Raw genomic sequence first — 22,709 nt, 5'->3', positions numbered from 1 at the left:
AGACACATCCCCAGCCTGTCCTCTGCTAAGCTTCTTTGGCAGCTACTTCACTTCCTACAGGGGCCTGTAATGACCAAAACAGCAGGCGTGCAGCGAAAAGCCAAACACCTTCCAACAAGTAATTAAGGAAGAAAGGAGATAGGAGCTAAAGAGAGCGGGGAGGGAAGGAGAAATGGTGGCAGCGCTGATAAAAATATGTTTAAGCAAGCTGGCATTTACCAGCTCAGTCAAAATATAGTGCATATAGTGAAAACAGTTCACAAATATGCATGCATTTTTGTGTGTGTGTCCTGCAAAGCCTGCGTCTCGGGTAAACAATATCTGTTTGTTGGTCTATTTAAATAGAAAAGCGTGTAAATGAAGCTAATTATTGTCCTTGTGCCTGTGACACGAGAGAAATCTGCATTGCCACCCAAATGAGTTTTTTTTCCTGGATCTTATGTGTTTGTAGAGCTGTAATTGGGAGAGTTTTGTAATTTTGCAAGATCTCCTGTTTCCTCATGTGTGGCATCACAGTGTCTACAAACATTAATTCAATCTGTTGCCCAAAGGAGATAGAAAAGCAAAGAGCAAATCGACAAACAAACCAGCGAGCCCAATCCCATGCTCATTTACCCAAATATGTAAATAGCAATCAGAGCCAGGAAACTAGTTTTTGAGAAACTTGAGGAAATTGGAGAGCCTAAAGACATAGTGGCTGGATTGGCTGGCACTTGTTGACAGCCATTTAAAACTTCATTCCAGCTGAGGAATTTCATCTAAAATAAAACTGCCCTGAGTAGATAGTCACACTGATTTTAATCCTTTACTATTGTTTGCATAGAGAAAAATCTTATATCCAGACTGTCCATGGGACTCATTATTAACTCTGCAGAGAAGCACAAAATGCTTGCATATGTACAAATGATAAAAATGTACATACAAGGGATGCATGATATTGAATTTTTTTTCAATAACAATTAGCTTGGACCATAACCGATATTGATATGTCCACTTTTCTTGCCACCTAACTTTTGTGATCATCAAATCTCTAATGTGGTGGAATCAACATCATATTAAGCATACTCTTATTGTGATGGCCCACCAGCACATAGAGACATGAAATACAACACTTTTCAGTGCATGTAATATTCATTCATTTTGCAAAATAAGAAGAACATGTTTTTTTACCTAAATATGTTGTTTAGGGATGTCGGCAGAAATCAGCATGTTGGCCAATTCCAATATTTAATTTTTGAAGCCAATATCCGCCAATACCAATATTATCGTGCATTCATAACACGTACACCAAAAATGGTGTGATGTATCAAACCTTGCATATGCCCACCAGTGCCTAATTTCCTTTTCCAAATCCCAAACCAACTTGGAATTACTTACATGAATGTGCCTCATATCCCGCCCTCTGCATGCCCGCATTTAACCATAAATAAACGTGGATTAGCCTGCTGATCAGTGTTTTTTTATGGTGAGTCATGGCAACAACCAAGTGTTATCTCATTATTTTTGTTTGCAGCATCAGACTAATTGTTTCATAAAATGATTTTCACAAAATGATTGTGACTATCAGTGGATCCCCCACGCTGGGTACCTTTGAAAATGGAATTTTGATGGATGAACTTGATTTATTTAAGTTTTAAGTGTTATGGTGAGTCTGCAGTATGGTTAGGACTGATAATAAGGCTATGGAGTGTGAATGTATAAATTTGCGAGAGCCATCACCGGCTTTATTTTCGGACTTTGCCAATTTACACAATCCATATGTGCAGTTGGAGAAGTCAGAGTGTGTGAGGCAGCAACCACAGTGTCTCCAGGAACAGCATAGTTGGGTTCATGGCAGTGACTTTACAAACAAAAACTATCTGAAAACTAAAATTGTACTTGGTGATATACAGTATGCACAGTAGAAGATATTATTGAAAACTATCGATGCTCTATTCTGCAATTCTTCAATCCAATTTGATGTTGCCTTGGATTGCTACAACCGATAATGGTCATTTTATCAGACTTTATATGAAGATGGATGACGCATCCCCATTCCCCCCCACTTACTTCTGGTTGGTTAGGTTCATTAATGTAGTTGAGGTAAAAAGGATTCTGTGTGTTCACGCTTGATATCAGGAAAAGCAAGCCAGACCTTCCTGAATTCTGGCACATTCTACATTTCAGTGGTTGATCAGGAGTGTCAGTTTTACAGTTTGGTCCTCTGCTCTGCACTCTGAGATTGGGGAATGTTATAGTGAGACAATACCATTGTCTGATTTCAGATTTGACTAAGCTTATGTTTTTGACAGTACTTAAGGAAAACAAGGTTTCCCACGCTTGAATTCATTTGTTACGTCCTTCCATGACATCAGCATTTGCCCACATTTTAAAAATGAAACTTAACTTTTAATTAATTCATATGCAACTAGATCACCCCGTTTCTCAGCACTTTCCTTTCATACAGTAGTTTATCGTTTTTTCAAACTACTGTAGATACAACAGGCTGCGTTTTTATGGAAACCATGCATCCCACAGTCCAGCACCGGGTCTAAAGTTTCTTTTCACTTGCCTCTTGAGCAGCTGCGCCTCTTATCAATCAATTTGATCTGATCAGCTCAGATTGTTGTAACCTCAAACTGATCGACCGCTCAGTTTTCTTTCTTGCAACACAAACTCAGCAAACTGCTGCTGAGGAAAAAAAAGGAAGAAGGGACACTTGCGCTGCATTCACAAACCTGCAAGAACCTCAGAATTCAGAGAGGGGACACAGAATGATCCCAGAGGTGCACGCACACATGCAAAAATAAAAATGTGCACAAAATGTTTGTAAACATGGTCTCATAAAAGTAAGCACATTTACTCATAGTATTATTATCATATCATATTTATGCTTAAAAAGTAGTAGTACACACATTCTTAGCCCTTTTTGTGCATAGGCAATGGATATAAATGAAGCCTCAGGTCACTGGCATATTGGCAGCTGATGGTGAAACTGTAAATTGTCCCTCTGCTGTCCTAATACAACACAAAGGAATGTGCGAATCATCACAGCCTTCAAGTCTTGAATGGAAAAATTAAGCTCATCCATACACATCCAAAGCGTCCTTTCCCTAAAGTCTTTCCTTGAAGTCTTCTGTCGACAAACGCGCCACCATATTGTGCTCTTGTGAATCCTGTAGGATATGTGTCGTATTAACATTCTTTTCCAGCCTTGAAGAAATAAACTGGCGAGAGTGTCCTTCCCCAGAGCACGACATCAACCCAACAAACCTGCACGTTTGCCTGGGAGAAACTTTTTCTTTTTCTCCCCGCTGCCACGGTGTCTAAAAGGATTTTAAGAGGATTTGCCGCACCCGTTTAGTTCCAGAAAGCACTCGCTTGTGGAATTTCTTGAAAGTCAGCCGTGCTGTCTGCTAGGCTCAAGAGGCATTTTATTTTCATCACCAAAGGACAAAAGCGTGCTTACTATATGTATGCATGCATGCATGTGCGAATAAACATGTGACCACGTCGTGGGTTTGTGGGTATGATGTATTATATGTCTGAACTGTTGCGTAATGTTAATACAAAATCCTCCAGCGCACATACACTTTCTCTCTGCTCACATGCGAGCCAATCTCCCTGCCAAGCACTGATTGCACGGGCAGTGGTTGACTACGCTGCAGATGTGAAGCGTAATGTGGGGGTGGTTGGTTGCCAGCTGTAGCCGCAGGGTAATGCAAATGTTATGGTGGTATGCCAAATTATGTGTGCCACCTTGCTCTGTTCTCTTTTCCCAGAATTCCCTCTGGCTGTACCTGTTGCAGGATAATGCTTTATTGAGACAATTGAAATGAGCCTACACAGGATAAGGCATCAAACCTCTTTCTCGATCTTAGAATCAGAAGCTTCAACCAGAAGTTTTTTTTGTCAAAAAATTAATATTTGAAGTGGTTTCTTCTTAGTTTCATGCCTAAACGGCTTTATAATTTGAAAAAAAATTAGATAAAATTTAAACTAAGGTAGTGCCTCCAAAGTCACTCTCCAACCTATTTGGTAACTCCAAACTCTAACATATTGAATAGTGCTCACCCAGCTTAGTAACTCTTACAACCTGCGCCAGCTATTTACACAATATAATTCCCTCTGGCAAAGGAGGCACTGGGTCATTTTTATCTATAACGCTGGAGAGCTTTCATACACAACCTCTTGATTGATTGGTTTACTTTAATAAGACCCACCAGCAGACGTCTAACACAGGGTCAGAGGTAAAGCACAGGGTTAGGACAACACTTCCTTTGTCTAAAAAGAAGCAGAGATACAGAGAAAAAGAGGGACTCAGCACCTGATTATATTGATGGGGGACAGTGAAAGTAAGTGGGAGAAGACAGGATGGTAATATGGGGTTATTACATTAACTCAGCAGAGTGGAACTTCAGGATGAGGAGCAGTGTTAGTCCTTCAAACTTGGGCTGAGCTGAACAGGAAGGCTTCACCCCCCCCAATGAAATATTTAAACTCACGGAAACTGCATGGTGCTGTGTTGTGCTTCACATACTAAGGAATAACACAGCCAGAGTGATGAGACAAGCATACTACTGCACATCCACACATGCAATAGACTCCCTAAAGTAATATAGCCTGTACTTTTCTCTATACCTCCTACGCTCATGTCTATGAGCACTGACTTTTAACAATCATACCAGAAATGAGGCATAGGGTCCACAGTCTGTTTGACATTAAAGAGGTATTTATCTTTTAGTAAGAACTTTAATTTTTGATTCCTTCATTTAACCTTTATATGTCCAGGGAAATCAAATGAGAATGCATTCTGCAGAAATATCTCGCCTCACACTGTCTTCACTCTACTTATTTATAACAGAGGAATACCCAGTACACCCACAGTCATCTACATTTCAATCAGAAGAGAGTCACTCTGAATGAGAAGAAAATTTATTTACATATGCACTAGGTTTCTTTTGTTTTTTTTCTGATATGGTGCTAAAACAATACTTAGAATACAGAAGCAGTGCCTTAACATGTTCTGAAAAAACACTTTCTAAAAATAAAGCACCAAACAAGGTCGATAGCATCAACAATAAAAAATAAAAATTTAAAAAAGTTTTTTTTCAACTTGAAATTGAACAATTATTGCATATATTAGGCCTAACATTAACAACTGAATTAACAATTGAATGTATACTTAATATGAATATATAAAAACACTATTAAGTAATTCACCTAATAAATAAAACCTAACCAAACTACAATAGTATGACATTAGGTAATGTTTATATTAATAACAGCCAGATGCATTTTGAGTTGGGTTCAATAATTGTCTTCCCAACTCAGAAGAGCTGCTCAGCTGTCAAACATTTCTCCATCATCTGCTTAAGAACAGCTGAGATTGTGAAAATTGCTGGTCTACCTTAACAGTCCACCTTAAGAAAGCTTGGTCAGGTTCCAATGGGGGGCTAACTTAGCTCGCTAATTTAGGGGCTGACCCGTTTTACTTTAATTATCAAGTGGTAAGAAAGACACCGGAACTTGTCTTGGATCTTAAAGAGTTGTAGCATTTATTCACTGACCAGCAGCCTGAACTGTTCACTTATTGCACTGCTAACTTTCACCTCTTGCTCTCTGCTCTGGTTGCCGCAGCCTCTCTGTCTCTGTCACCAGCAGACATGCATGTTGTTCGCTTGCTGGCTGCGCACACAATCTGGCACCAAAATCTGTGTTATGATCTAGTCTGGTAGGTACCATGGTTAGTACCACTGGATTCCTCAGGTCTTCTAGTTACCATCATCATCACCTTAGCTTTATAACTCAGCCAGGTAAAGCCTCCTAAAGACAAGAAAATCGACCAGCGATTAATGCAATTAGGAAAAAAAACCCAACAAAATAATAAGTTATGTACTGACCTTAATTGCATCACAATTACAGCATTAACACTGAAAACCCTACTTAAAACCCAAAGAAATAAAACATATTTCAAGAATAAACAGAAACAGCACTTCAAAATAAAAGCTCTGTGCTAGAAATTCACTGTACTTCAAAATTAAGTGTGTTTTTACAAACTTGGCACATTTCCGAGTCACTTACGGCCCATTTAGAATGGATCCCAAACCCACTTTTGGACCACATCCCGCCAGTTGGGAACCATTAATATACAGTGCAATATATAAACTTATTTTTAGGAGACAGGGTTGCTGCCCTATATCATATGCATAGGGCAAAATGCACCCCAGTGGAGCACATGAAAAAACATAGTTTTCTATACTTTTTCCCACTGAATCTCACTAATATATTAAAAAAAAAGTAGAAATATGAGGTAAGCCTATGAACAAATTACATGACTGCCCAGTTCTCCAACATTTATAACTTTTCTCCCTTCAGCAAAAACAAAATTTTGCCAAACCATCCCCATTTTCTGACCCCCTTTACCTCTAATAATTTCTGCACAGTCCCTGACCTCAGGCTAACATTTTCCCTTTTAAACATAACTCTGAGTCTTTATTATTAATCAGTCAGCAGGAAGTTGTTCTTTAATCGTACCCACAGCACTCTAGTTACCGGAAAATGTCTTTGCCCTAATAAAGCCTGCACAGTGAAGTGAGAAAGTGCCGGAGTAATCCTGACACCCATTTTACCAAGTGGAATGATTACCCCACTGTTCAGGCCTTGATTGGCCACTTAATCTCCCCCTCGCCGTCACAATGCACCGTGTTGTTGCCAAGTCAACTGAGCCCGAGACTTGTGCGCAGCGGCAGGAAGGCACAGAGTCAGCAGGTCCGTGTGGAAGGACAGTACGGAGGTCAGTGGTCAGGACGCCGCGCTCTGCCACCTTGGATTAAGGTCCATTTGAATAGGGAAATGTGCTCGGTGACAGAGCAGAATGAAAATGAGGGTTAATGGAGGAGAGAGAGCGTGAAAAAGCTGCTGATGAAAAAGCATATTTGTCTTTGTGGTTATTACAAACACATAAAATGCAACTGAATATGTAAATTTTTTCAGTGTATCAGCTGAGATCTCACGCGGCTGTAAATTGTCTTCATTGCGGTTCAGAATGAATTGATTTAGTTATCTCTAAATGTGAACCATCATAGATAGAGAAGGATACAGACTGGTCAAGTAGAGTAATTTCCCTGCCTCCGCCTCGGCAAATTGAATATGATTTCAGACACGCGAAGGTGACCCCTGTCATCCGCTGAGCCTCTCGCAGATTGTTTTCTTTGTCTAATCTCTCCCACTTCTAATCTGTCTCAATATAAACAGCTGTGACAGGCTGATCATTAATTAATATTGCCACAACAAATTAGCGACAGCGATCGCCCAGCCAAGTACCCTGTCTAAGAGAGAAATCCACCAAGTGGGAGAGAAAGTGAGAGAGACAGAGAGAGCGAGAGAGAGAGAGAAGGTGTGAACAACACATTAGAGAGGAGTTGATTAACAGCTTCGGAGACCTTGCAGATAGTGTTACAGCCTCAGTATGTGGACAGTGATGGCGACAGATACACACAAAGTGACAGCTACGGCTGCAGACTGTACCCACAGGATCAGCTGTGATTATCACCATAAGTGCTGCAGTGCAAATAGACTGATGAACATCTGCAGTCAAACGGGATGCCTCTAGCAGTAGATATTTTTGCTATTTTGTATAGTTAAAGGATACCTGTGTTTGGGGCCAGAACAGTGACCGCACATGTTGGCACTGAAAATAAGATTTTTCATTGAAAACAAAACCTGAATTGAAAAAGGAAACATTGGTATTGAAACAATTTCAATCTTAAATTTTTTTTCTTTGTGTGTGTTTTTTCAGTGACATGATTTTTTTTATTTTTTTTTTTAACGATGTCACTATTTTGTTGTTCCTGTTATTTTCAGCTTCAGCTTATCGTCACTGTTTTGGCGTGGAGAGGAGGGGTTTACATGGCACGACAATGAGCATGCGATTTGCATATAATCTGCACAGCGAGGAGTTCCTACTGAATTAGAAATCAATAAACATTTCATAATTTATAACAGTTTTGAAACAAGATAGAAAAGATTGTTTTCAATGACTGTGTTGTATTTTTCTGTGTAAATTTCTTCATGCCTAATCTTTATTTCAGTGCGAATACAACTTTTTCAAATACAAGTGTTTCTGTGTCAAGGTTTTCCTTTTTCAGTCCGGGTTTTGTTTTCGATGACAAATCAGATTTTCCATGCCAGCATTTACTGTCACTGTTCTGGCTCTGTACTGCTGCACCTATTTTTGAGGTTTATAGTCATAATTAGTCATAATTTTTATCAGTAATAATGACATTGTTCTTACCAAGCTCATAATTATACAGATTTTAAGTGAACCTCAAGGTTATTCGAGTTTATTTGACAAAGAACACAAAGGCAACAAAAGAACTATCATCTTATGCTGGCATTGCGCCAAACAACTTTTCAAGCAATTTTACTGTTTTAGCTCAGCTGGTGCACGCTCCCATTATCTTGATCGTTTGGTGAAAGGTGATCGTAAAGATCTGAGTTGTCCGAAGTTAGTTTTTTTTCTCATCTTGATGATCTGACAAATCAAACATGTCTCACGTTATTGTCAGATTTTAGTTTTGGAACATGCAAATTCTGAAGTTCAAACGTGAATATTAGTCTTTAACCAACAGCTGTGCTCTCTCAAGCGCCAAACAGGAAGTAGCAAACTGGGTAGACAGTAAGAGCGTGAATAAGTCTTAGTTCTCTTATTCTGTGGAAAAGTCGAAGAAACTGCCGGAGTTGTGGAGTTACCGAAAGTCCCTCCTCAATCCTCATTTTTGAGACAGTTCACCTCTCACTCCCATGGTGTCCTCCCACTAAAATAATCCCGCTTGCTAACAGAGGCTAGTGACTTGAGGTGACAAAATACCAAATGTAAAGTTTGTGCACAAATACAGTTTGTCTTTATGGATTATATTGATGCAGAATTGACAAGAATTTGTCATCATATGGTGCCTTTTTAATTTGTGTTAAGGAATTGTTAGTATATCATATTTATAAAATCAGGTTTGGGATCATAGTTTTTTCATCATGAGCTAGAGGGGAAATAATCTCCAAAGGAATTGTAGTCATGCAAATAGTGACCATGCAAGATCCGTGTTTTTTTTTCAAACTCTGACAGTGTGTCACTAAAAACTCACTTTGAAGGTGTCAGACTTTAGTCCCTTAAAAGTTCTTTCAGATTCATGTGGTGTACAGTAGGCATAGACTGTGTGTTATTTACATCTATGATACTTTTCTGACCAATTTCCTTGTTCAACCTCTATTAAGCATACAGCCATAGTTGTGCACTTCTTCAGGTTTTTTGCACAGTGTTGTTATATGAAATTTTGATAGTTTCATATTCACATTTTAATATCAAGGTTTAGGGTTTTTTTTCTTTCTTTCCATGAATATACCAAATAATACACCTTTTAATAAACCTTTTTTTGTTGCTAAATGACAGTAATGATAAAAAAATATATTGAAAAAGTGAAAAAAGTTATATAATATGGTTAAACTGGGACTACTTGATAATCTTTATTGCTTAAGTAATTCTTCAAGAAAACATGTCAAACATTTCCCCACCGCCTCACTGACAAAGAAGCAGAGCTCTTCAGATCTTTTTATTCCATGTACACAAACGTGACAACATGTAGAATAATCCCACAAAACTAGAAGCAATAATAGAATGGGCTGGTTTGCATCTGTCAACAGATGGATAGTGGTAAACCATGACAAAAAAATTGAAAACGGCTCCTCTGAAGGATTTCTCCAGGTCCTTAAAGTCTTTATATGTTTAGTTTTATAAATATTAGGCCTCTATAAGTACTCTTACATTTTAATATGTTAGGTCCTAATTGCCACAAACATTTATTTATCTCATCTCATAAAAATGAAATTTGTGATGTTGCAAATCTTTGAACCAACCACTGAAACTAATAGTCTTTTTACTTTATATTTGCACTGACCTGTGAAAATGTAGATTCACCAAACTCACTACTTATCTTTTTTACCTACCTGCATGCTTTGATAAGAAAAGGACGGTTTGTCTAAAATAAGTCTGATACATGTATAAAACCTGTTTTGGATATAGTGTCATTTGAAAAAGAAAAGCATTATTGATCAACTTCGCCTTTGACTTGATTTATCAAATGGCACCAAATGTCTCTGCTTTATAGCACTGATTACTGAATTTTTGTTGGTTCAGGATCGTTCATTTCATTACAAATTGAAGTTGTCACATTGGTCTTTAGGCATTGTGATGAGCATATTTTAAAAAAGAAAATGTATGGATAATGTTAATAATCCATAAGGCCAGGCCAAGCAGTGTCAACATGTTCCAAAAACTCAGCCTTAACTTTGTGAATACAACATTACTTTAACTGAAAAAGTGGCAAAACTACACAAATAAAACTCTTATTTGTAATAAAGTTGAATTATCTTTTAAAAAAAACACCAGTCAGGGTTGTATTTTAAATGGATCCTGATCTGTGACCTTTGTAAAAGACAGCCAGAAGGGAATTCCTTATGTGAATCCGTAAAGTATCTCATTACAATTTGTCACTTAGCGTACAATAATAATGTGAGCAAAAAGCCACTGTTTGCTCCTGGCCTGTCAGTCTGCCCTTTTAGCAGCCACTTACCTCATCATGTGGTATTTAAAGAAGCAGCAGCATGGGAGAGTGGAGATTTGTGTGTGAAATTACCGAACAATAATGTTTCCCATCTGAATGGGAGCGCCCTGTACATGGAAAGGTTAGAATCATCCTCAACTGTCTAATATGTATGCAAAATATGACCTATGAGGCTGCTGGCTGTTGAATCTAATGTACCGCGTCAGCATGCAGCTTTGAGGGAAAATCCCTGAGCAGGGAGGAACTGAAATGGGGTTGGTCGGGTCAAGTCACCTCGCATATACAGTAAAACACCCCTGTAATCTATTCCAAAGAAGCTTGGCGCTCCTGTCTGCACCTCTGCTCTCACTACAGTATCCTACAAAGTCTTCATTGTTTGTGACAGTCCTCCATTCCTTGCTTTCCTCCTTCCTCCCTCCTCCTCTTCTCCCCTCCACAGCCCCCAGCTGTGAGCCGGAGCATGGCTATAATCATTTCTGAAGAACCTCTCACACTTCATTAAAAGCATAATCAAGTTCATTACAATTTCATAGGCGTTCAGGTACCAAATGGCTTCCGATAAATCATGACTATTGGTCCTGTGTGGCTGGCATGTGTAGGTTTATCTCTGGCTCTCAGGCAGGAGAGAAGAGAGGAGGAGGGAGGAGAGGTCTGGATGTCTGGCCTTTAAATGACCTTCCAGCCTGGAGCAATGGACCGTTCTGTCACACACGCTGAATGGAGTGGCGCACACGCCCAAATCAGCACGTATCACAGCTGGGACATCAGATAGTTCGTGGAGCCAGCACGGTAACGTACAGTAAGCTGATCAACAGATGTGGCACCAAAGTATTATTAGAGACCTATCACACATGCCGCAACCAGCACAACGTCACAATTCACACTTTTATCTTTAGCTATTTTAGATGCTTAGATGATTACTTATCTTTAACCCTTTGAAACCTGAGCACATTGGCTTGATTTTTTTCAACAACACGGGAAGAAGGCAATGAGCATTTTGAGACGAAATTACCATACCGTCAAAAAAAAAAAGTACAAGAAAATTACCAAACAATTGAACAAATGTAATGTTATCTTACATGATATGTTTTATCCAATGACTCCTTATCTTTTCATCAGCTGGAAAGCAAAGGAATAAGCAAGACTTGTTGCTTGTGTGAGTTCATCCAGTATGAAACAGACAGACATAGTAGTTTTTTTAGTTTTATTTTTTTTATGATGTGTGCATGTGTCCATTTTTATAAATAATCCTGATACAGGTCTGTGAAAGCGGCACAAGCAAAAACTCATCATGAGTTATTTTCGTCCCTCAGTTGCGCGGCACATTGCCAACCACTCGGTTAAGCTAGTAAGAGCTGATCAGATTGACAGATGAGAGGAGAAGCAGAGTGCAGAGTGAGTGACTGCAAACTTTCAGACCAAGCACAATGAACGGTTCTGATGCTCTTCCCGTGACAAAAATGTGCTCTTGATGGTACATATCTTTCTTGAAATAATGTCCCATGAGGGACACCATAAAGGGAGTGATTTCGCCTCTCTATGAGAACAACATATGTTGAATATTAGTTACCATCTGCAATAGTGGATGATAAAGGTCTTCATTGAAATTCACTGCTCTTTATGGTTCTATAGATGCTGTGAAAACACAGAAATTGAAAAAACAGAATTTTCGTTTTTTTGGTTTCATATTTGTTTGAAAGAAGCTGACTAACTCAAAGGTCCTTTTAGACTAAATTGAGAGGAACCGCCCACTGTGGAGCTCCCTCGTGAAAAAGAGCTTTATTTCTGTTTGCATTTACACACCAAAAGAAACGCTGAAGTGACATAAGGCAGCCTACACCATCTTTGCTTTGACAAATCAAAATTGTGTTGTATTTCCCTTGTTGCATATGTGATCAGTAAAGCCTGGACTTAGTTGTTTTTTTTTGTTGACTGTTGGTTACAGGGCTACTAGGTTCTTGAAAATGGTGGTTGTCGGCTCATGTGTTTGACCAAAAGTTCATCTTGTGCCGGAAAAGTACCTTCTCTGACATTGGAGCTAAAGCATCCATCAAAACTGTGTTCCAAGATCGATGATCATTCTTAGTTCTTTAAGTGTGGCAAAAATTAAAAGGGGAGTACTTAAGACGCTTTCAGACTTTAGGAACTTTGTCATAGTTCTAAGTTGCAGTGAGCATTAGGTGAGCAGTAGACTCCATGACAATGTTGACCTGTGATAGAAGCAATCTCTGCCTATATAACCTTGTTGTACATTTATTTTTTAATATTATCTGCAGCACCATTGTTTTTTTTTTTTTATAAAGAGCACTGTGTTTTCTGTTTCCCTGTTGTATCTGTGAGAATGGACTGACTATGGGATGCATGCCTCAGTACATGTTTACTTGTTAACCACTGTTAACTTGTACTAATTTTTAATACTTTTCACTAAAGCCAGCAATGTAATGAACATCATTTAATCGGGTTAGACAGACAGAGGACGAGAAAGTAAAAAAAATTAAAACATCTGCAGAGAAGCACTAAGCTTTAATTTATAAATAATGATAACCCATTATCATATTTGCAATTACAGTGTTTTTTTTTTTTAATTTTTTTATTTATTTAATAGCAGTTTGCCCTCTGATCATTAATTATTTCATCTAGCTGTAGCTATTAGTCTGCAAATATGGTGCTGATATTTTAAAGCTTCCTGAATCTGTTACAGATGTCCTAGCTGCTGTTCAGTTTTAACAAAATAATAAGCAGCTAAATTATATCCTCAAAACAAAATATCAGTCCTGTTCTGCTGCACAGACATAGACACACATCCCTTGCCAGCGATTGTCCCTCTCCACCCACTCACATGCCTGGCTGATCACTTGGACCCCCTGGGCCTTCAAACCTCTGGAGATGCTTTCCCGAGGGTTTCTCCCCTGGCTTCCAAAGCCGAGGCAACATGGCTTGTGGTGTTGATATGTCTCGCTTGGCTGCAGGATGGAATATGAGCCAGGGTGGGTTTTTACGGCTGTTATGGTAAAATACTCAGCTTTGCATCAGTTTGGTGAAACCTGTATTGATTCAAACTAGTTTCCTCATCACGTCTGACAGACACATTTTCTATTGGTGCAACAATTTATCAACGATACAGAAAAGAATCACAGTATGTGCGTACGTGGTATGCTTAAAAAAGAAATGTTCCTTTTGGAAGACTTGGTTACCTGGCAACTAATTCAGCCGAAAAAAATCAACTGAATCACAATGATATTACGCTAACACTACCGGGGAGAAAACTGGCAACTGTTTTTAATTGTGGAGAGATGTGAAATCCACAAACTTGTTTTTTTTTTTGGTCGTTATTTTCAGCCGCAACTGTAACGTGTAAAGATATATAGTTAGACAAAGTTGTGTGACCTATCTGATGTTTCTGCTCTGCTTATTTTATGTATTGTGTTCGGTGCTTCCCACAGAATTAGAAATTATATGTGCTGTTAGTCATCAGATTTTCCGTTTTGCTTTTCCCCATGTGTTTGAATCATTCTCTGTCTCCTCTCTAAATTTGGATGTTTTTGTGGGTGGTGTAAACATCACAGCTGTAACTTTTTTTCCTTAACTGCAGTTTGTGGAGTTTGACTCAAGGGGTGGATAAGACCGATAGAAATTATGATTTGACATTTATTTTGAAAAATAACGATATCGACTGAAATGAAATATTTTATTGTGATACCATTTTTAGCCATATCTCCCAGTCCTACTTAAACCGACATTGATTTTTTATGTGGGCATTTATCTTTTAACCCCAATTCATTATATATGTGTGATGCAGGGATATTCTATTTGGCAGTTATTGTAAACAAACATATAAATTTGGTCTGTAATTCAGCACATAAGTCCTGGAAAAGAATGAATTGTCATTTTTACACTTTGGTTTTTGTACGTATTTTTGTGTTTGTATTGTGGACAAAACTTGCTGGCTTGCTTATTCCTCCTGTTCCCAGTCTCTACACTAAGCTAAGCTAAGCTAACTAGCTGCTGGTTATAGCCTCATATTTAGCAGAAAGGCATGAGAGTGGTATCGATCTTCTTGTCAGCAAGAAGGCAAATACGCGGACTTTCCGACGACTGAACCATTCGGGGGTTGCAGTATACATCTTTGCATTCTTCTGCTGCTAATTGCCTCCGCTTTATCCACGTTGCCGCATAGCAAAAACCATGAAAATGTCTCATGTGAGCATAATTAGTAGAATACTGGGAATAAATGGAACAACAGTCATACATTTTAGTCTCAACTAAATTACACCAAAGATTGGAAGAAAAAAAAAAACAAAAGCAAAACATCTGTTACCTCTGTCCTGCTCTCTGGGACTGTGCCGTGCCTCCCTTGGGGGAAACAAAATGGGAGAGGTTGGAATAAGGTGCATGTATGAGTGTGTGTGTGTGTGTGTGTGTGTGTGTGTGTGTGTGTTTGGGGGGGGGGGGGGGGGGGGGGACGGATGAGAGGCAGACTGTGGCAGGAGCGAGGGAGAGAGGTAGGGGAGGTGAGGATGGATGGAGTGCAGTGGGGGGAAAGAGAGGAAAACCTCAGCGGAACAAAAGACCTTCAGGATTAATTAGGCGTCAGATTGGTTGCAGGGCACAGCGGGGGGAGCGGGAGAAAGAGGGTGAGAGATATAGACGGAGGGGGGGAGAGAGAGAGTTTAGCATTCTGGGAAGACCTCATGTCCTCAGCCCTCATATTTCAACCTGCCTGCCCATGAGTATACAACAGCCAGCTAGTTAAGGTCTGCACTGTGCCTGGAACTACTGTCCATTGGGTTATGGATGGAGCTCCCTCCGCATCTTCATGTATTTTTATGTTATCCCACCAGGCAATAAGAGAAAACACAGAGGTCATATATGGAGCGCATAATGTTTACATGATGGTTTTCACCTCCTATGTTAGGGTTCTCCCCACATATTTTGTAAATGTGCTGTGTGTGTGTAAAATTGCAGGCAAATAGGTGCGATATTTCATCGTATTCACTCCGTATAGCAGCATTTCTCTGTACCCGAGTTCCCCTCCTCGATGGCTGAGCCAAATTAGAGGAGTATGAATGCACAAAATAGATGCAGCTGAACTCTTACTGAACTTCTTACTTTCTCTGCTCTTATCAGCTGATTTTTTTTTTTTTTTTTTTTTTTGTAACAATTGCTTCCAGAACAGCTGAATTGCCAATTCGGGTCACAGACGTCACCTCTAAATTTGAGAGGCGGACCCGAAGCCGCCTGTTAATACCGTCTCTGTTGTCATTGTCACAGAGGGATGTTTCTGGGGCGACCTTTGATGGCACTTCCTCCCCCCTCCGATACAGGAAGTGCTGAACTCTGCATACAGATGACAGGCGGGGGTTGCCATGAGTCATAATATCTTTCGCCCGACGCCGTCTCCCCAGCAAAGCACTTAACAGATCAAATAAGAGCCATTCCGGAGGGTAGAGCAAATCATGCCCTTAGAACATTTGTACCAATCATTCACACTATCACAGAGGTGGCTCTTGCATGCAGCTTCAAGATATCTCAGCGGCGTGAACTTTAGAACAAAGTCTTCTGGGTAGATGGGCTGATTAGCCATTCGATTGGCTTCACAGAGCAGTGATAAAGCTTTGACAGATTGTGTTATAAGGGGAGGAAAAAAAAAATCCACGGCTCACAGCATGAATAGTTATCATATGCTTTAGTCAGAGGCTGACAGGAGAACTTTTCTGTCCTGGTGACTTTTAAGCTTTTAGACTAAGAAAAGTTTGACCCAGCTCGCTGCACTTATCCATCAACATTCAGTAAAAAGATGATGAATTACTAATAGCGCAGGCAGAGTTGTCCTCACAATTGCATATAACTTCAACTGCCTGCGCAGAATGCACACGCTCTGACTTTTAATACATTCCTACTGTTGCTTTAGCACCTGGTTGTACAGCAGGTACATAACAAATCCATTCCCGCTGCTGCCCTGTTTCCTGTCTCTGCATCGCGGCTGAATTTCAGGGCCTGTGTTGCACTCTCCTGTGCAGGATGATGAAGTAGCGCTGTTCCTGCTGATGGAGAAATGAAATGGCACAGTCGCAGTCAGATGCATATAGGTTGACAAGGAGGGTTTTATGCACCAAAGGCATAAACAAATGTCGACTTCTCTTGAAACATGCCAGTGACGTAACACCACTCTGCGTGAGGATGCTTTCAGTGTCAATTTTCACCCACCAGAACACATTCACATGCAGTATAGAGGTACACACAACATAGGAAATTGCAGTGGAGATGGAAGCCATAAGCAAATAAACAGGTTACAAAAAATCAAGTAGGGGAAAAAATGAAAAAGACAGAAATAACATGAAGGATTGGTGAGCACTGTTATGCTGTCCTTTGAAAACCATGTACCTCCAACTGATAGTTTTTAATGTTTCAGTAAACTGGAGCATAAAGTGTTCCTTCATGGGTTGAGATAATTCACTTATTATTTCTTAACCCTTTGAAACCTGTGCAAAGTGGCATGATGCCTTTCAATTCATGGGAGGAAAGCAGTGAGCAACGAAAGACGAAATCATCCAGAAATTAGCAGGAAATTTAAAAAAGCAAAAACAACATAATTTAGAAGGAAAAAGAAACAATCAACCAAACACATAACAAATGGGAAAGCTAAAAAGCAAACAATAATAAAAACAGGGAAATTGCATGAAAAAAAAAAAAAATCCGTAAAATAATTTTGAAGAACACTATGATCACTATGATTATTTTAATTATATTTCTCAAGAAAAATGTTACTAGCTTTTTTAAAATAATTTTCTATATCTACTAATTTTTTACAATTTGCAGGTCATTTCTTGCCAAGTTGCCTTTTTCTTTCCCATGTTTGTGAAAATTATCAAACAAGTTTTCTGCGGGTTCAAAGGTTTAAATATTTGTGAAAGGCCTCTGAATGCAGCCCAAAAAAAGTGACCAGAAAGGTCCAGGTTTCAAAGGGTTAAAGTTATAATCTTTTCAACTCTAGCTGATTTGATGACACCTGTAATTACCATAGCAACAGCCAGTGTAGTGTTAAAACTACACATTACTACTCATTACTACTCATTCACCGCCTCTGCCTATGCCCATTTTGTATGAAAGTGCTTCATAAATAATGTTTATGTGCTTCTTCCTCTGCCTGTGGAGTTAATTGAGAACACGGACAGCACCACTCTACCATTGCAACCCACATTGTGGTTGAAGGTGGAATCGCATTTTGAATGGCAGAAATAAAGCGCTATGTTTTCATTCTTTTGTAACAGTTAAAAAACTATGCTGTTGTTTTAACTTATGATGCTAAGGCAGTGACTGACAAGGCATTTTTTCAGCCTGTGTATTTGCTTTTTTGGCAAAGTCTGCACCAATATATAGGCCTGTGGTCTGCACAGGGTTGTAGCATGCACATCCCCTGAAGCTTGCATGTAGTTAAAGCACATGTATCCTGGGGTATGGACTAGTGTGATAAAAATGACAATCAACAACGCTGGATTACACACATGCATTTTCTGTTTCCTGCAAATCTCTTGTACGTAGGTAGGCAATTTGAATCCAGCACGGGAATGGCGGACCCCACCACTAGCAATTAAAAGATAATTCCAGAATGTATACATTAAATGGCCGAGGAAGAAATTTGCTGACCAAAAAAAAGTTATTTCAGTATTGTAAGTGATGTCCTTCATTCTTAATTAGTTCTTAAATAATTAATAATAAAAATATAACTTCAAATATTGTCAACACTGAAAACAGACAAGATGACATTTTGTTGATACACCTTTTTTGTTGTTCTTTTTACAGAACTAGAACCAGGGAAACATGGATAATTTTGGTGTCAGCTTTCCCATCACTACGCAAAATAGATTTTCTTCTTCACGTGCACTATCTGTAAGGGCTCTGTCTCCTGCATTATTTCGGCTGCTGTTTTGTTTTTCTCACTGCTGCGTGAAATGTCAGCGTTGAGCATTGTGACATTGCATGCTGTATTGCCTCATGTCAGTCTTCTCAATCTCCCACGCTTTCACCCATAATCAGGTGGCACTCATCGAGGTACGCATGGGCGCACACACCCATACAGTTCGCACAGACTGTGCTGTCACCCATAGACATGTACAGTATGTATACACAACACACTCTCCCCTCTCTCCCTTTTCTCCTTCTGTCAACAGCTTTCTCTTCTTTTCTCTTTTCCACAACAGCCCTAATGTCAAGCATCTTCCCCTCTGAACCACTTCATAGAAACACATTTACAGCCTTGGCTTGTTTCGATGTGGCAGCTACTTCACACAAACAGCCGGGCGCTCCAGCAGAGCTGACATTCAGCGCTCTCTCTCAGTACTGTTATTAAAGCGGTTAAGGGAGATGCGTCCACAGATTGTGGAGGTGGAGAGATGATGATCTCCCTGTCTTAAGGTGAACCACTCATTTGTCTCTGTTTCTTTTTGTGATCGCTCTTCACCTCACTCTCTCACAAAGCAGCAGCGTGCATTATGAGCCAGAAGAGAATAAAGCAAACAGCGAGTTTAATCTGCTGTACAATGCTTCGTGGCTTGACATGCATTCATTAGAGATGCTGTCTGACACATCAGACGGCAGCAAGCAGTGGTATGTACTTTTCAAAAGGACTTAAAAGTCCAACATGCACGTACGCACACAATAGGTATAGACCTTCAGTGTTCTTTGCCTTTCTTTTTGTGCTCAGCTCGATATTGACTCTCCTTTCAGTCTATTGTCATGCCTCTCCTGCTCTCTCTGCTGGCCTGCTGCAGGAGCTTATGAAGTATGCGTGTGCACTTGAAAGGTTTGGTGGAAATGGAAAGAAAAGGTGACAAAAGAGAGCATGTGCATTTGTTACAGTCTATCTGGCGTTCTGCTTACTCTGCAAACGCCACGTGATGGATTTTTAGTAAATGTTAAAAGAGCAGGGGCCACAGACTGATTTCTCTGGCACGCTCAAAAGCCTTTCTCACGCGGTTATTTGCATTCATTTCATCCGCAGGCTGTGAAGTGCATATTATATCGTGTCGCGCAGGCTGTGTGTGTGCGCACAGCGGTTGGCGGTGAGAGGGATCATGCACTGTTTAAGCCTCTTCTGTCAGGGGATGTTTGTAAGAAGCCACATTCATCAGTGCAGAGAAAAAGCAGCACTATTTTCTCCAAAAGGCAGGTGTAAACTTATAGTGACTGTCTGCGGGATAAACATATCACTGTTTGGCGAAAACCCCACATCTTGAACAACTCTTTGAAATTTGACATCTGAGCATTAAGGGGGATTTGAAAGGTTGTCATAAGCCCCTAAAGTTGAACTTTCTCACCCCACGGGGAAAAGTTCATCTTCAGCTGCAGCTGAAATGCATCAGTGAAATTTGAAGTTATGTGGCAACACCCAACACTGATCAGCTGATCTCACACCAGCTCTCAACAATGCCTAAGCCTCTGTGAAGTATCAGTATCCAAACAAATACATCTGCTTTATAGGATACAAGAAACAAAAGCATGAATACAAACAAATTATACAATATTTCAACCAGATTTGCTTTTCAGTGCAGGATAAAGCTCAACTGATGTCTGATGATATGTGAAGTTAGAGACAGTCTCCAAAGTGCTTGCAGATTGGCCAGATTAACCTTTCAGATTATTGTCAATAGCTGTCTCATTTAAAAAACCCCACAGCAAAATAAACATTTCAAATCAACTTATTTTTTCATGTAAACCTCCTCCCCTTGCACACAGTATTCTTAAAAAGAAACATCTGTGCTGTTTGGCCCAGTGCGCTGTTATGAATTCTTTTTGTCAGCAGTTTTTGGTCATATATACTTAAGACCAAATGCACATTTTTTGGGGGCATATGCGCAAAAATTGCATGACAAAAAATCATCCAGTATAACCTATTGTTTGTATAGTCATTTTTAAGGCTCAGTTATACCCCCTTTACGTGCGAAAATATGCGTCTGTTTTAAACGTTGTTAACATCACTGACCCAGTGCTTTCATGCATCCTTTATGATCGCAAAGATACAGCCAGTAGATGGCACTATGGGGTGGAGTCAGACATTCCTGACAAGCAAGGTGATGGTGGAAGTCGTCATATTATACCTTTAAACAGAGGCAGTGTTGTAGACTGTGGAGGTCAGTGTTCCTACATATGGATGGAGAATTATTTTCACTAATTTCACTATATATTACTGTATATTGCAATTTTGTTCCATTCTGCCATTGTTTAAATTTCATCTCCTACGGTTGTATCTCGCTTGAATTTCGCTACGCTGCTGCCACGATCTCTGATGGTACTGCTCCATTTTGTCCGTATCTGTAAGCTCTCAGAAAACGTGTACAAATACGGACAGAACAGACAGATGTTACGTCTGTTTCCATCTCTGTATCAAACTTTGAGCGTAAATGAGCCCTTACAGACAAGTTAGGTCTTCATGTTAAGTGCTAATTATCTGATTCTAGTCCTAAACTGAAGAGTGTAGTAAAGGTGGGAGACAACGAATGACACAAAAGCAGATGGACTGATTTCAAAGACAGAAAAAGTCAGACTAGCAGTCGGCAGGTCCTTCAGACAAGGCCTTGCCAGTGCTGGCGGTTACTCTCGTGAATGGCAAACTTTGTCTTGATATTTCAGTTCAGTTTAGCTTTTTAGTAGATGAATTCCCCCTTAAATACCACCAAGGTGGTTACCCACAAAAAGTCTGTAAGCTGGAAATGTGTGAAGATCTAGAGGGTTATGAGTAGCACTTCGGAAAACTGGCATCTCTCATGCTGACTCTCTTTCAACTGTTACGCTCTCACACAGCTGAGCCCCGTCACATCATCAAATAACTCCAGTGGACACCTCAGATTGACGTCCTTCTATGAACAAACTTAACCACACATCACAAGCTTAACCGCACCCTATTTGTCAATGAAAAACACAAACTATAATCCCCCCATCACTCCCAGCAGTCAAAAACACAGAAAATCTATTTGTAAGTGACAGGCAAATTTCTATGATGAATTCTTTGCTTGTTTTTGTTCTGGCATGTTACGCTGATGCCAAAATATCCCGTCATGCCCAAAGAAAAATAGGATGACTAAATAGTCAAGTGTATTTAACTTTTTTGTCCAAGCCAATGTTGGAAACTTACCATATATAGCTGTCAAGCTTCATGCCATATGTCTTTTTCTCCTGTGTTGGCAACTGCGGCCAACAACTACGCCCAAAGTGCATTCAGAAGGAAAAGGAAATGGTGTAATTCTTCTTGCATGCTACAGTTTATGTAAGCAGCCATCATTGCTGACTCTCAACATCACATCTCTTCCGAATATGAACCTGTGCCATCAGGAAGACGATTGCCAAAGTGCAATCAAACCGCTTAAAGCTGTTGTTTGTTCCAGCCTTCATCAAGCTGCTGAGCTCTAATGTTAAATCTTAGTGCATTAGAGCAATGTGCAATTAATACACAAGCATGCAGAACTCTAATTCTTACTGGCTCTTAAAGCCACCATGATGCTAATGTCAAATGTATAATATCTCTTATCTTTTAAATGTTCTGTGTTTAGGATTTTGGGGAATCTATTGACAGAAATTAACAAGCAGTATAATACTCCTCAGTATAATCAATGTTTTTTCATTGGTCGCTGTAGTGCTACACACTTAACACGCACAGTTCTGCAACCTCACCGCTAGATGTCGCTATTTCCTACAAACTGGACCTTTAAGATATTTTCATGTTTTTGTGATGGTTTTTACGTGAGGCGACAGACTTTAGCACTATGCTCATGCTCAGGACAAATTTCCCCTTGCTGACAATAACATAAACTCTTATCTATCCAGTGGTCAGGACAGATGTCTTTCTTGACGACAGCCAAATGGCCAATCAGAGCCAAGCTGAGTGGGGCACTTTATTCTAGGGCTGTTTGAATGTGGTAAAAATGAATAATCAGGTTTATTCTTATTGATACTGAAATTATGATTATTTGAGGATAATTAAACATGATAACTCAAAAAAGCCAGGGAAAAACTATATTATAAGGATTATAATTACATATTTACAATTATGTTGCAGAATTTTCGTATATTTTAAGCACTTTTTCCAAGTATTTTTTCCCTTTTTTCTCTTTCTTT

General features: G+C 39.6%; 1 protein-coding gene across 1 annotated transcript in view; it reads left to right on the top strand.

Moving 5' to 3' along the window:
- The window catches only part of adarb2 (adenosine deaminase RNA specific B2 (inactive)), a 208,451-nt gene that overhangs the window by 131,267 nt on the left and 54,475 nt on the right, over window positions 1–22,709 (top strand). The window lies entirely within an intron of this gene.

This window comes from Plectropomus leopardus, chromosome 21 (assembly GCF_008729295.1).
Source record: "Plectropomus leopardus isolate mb chromosome 21, YSFRI_Pleo_2.0, whole genome shotgun sequence".
Lineage (NCBI taxonomy): Eukaryota > Metazoa > Chordata > Actinopteri > Perciformes > Serranidae > Plectropomus > Plectropomus leopardus.
This window is presented reverse-complemented; position numbering and strand designations above follow the sequence as displayed.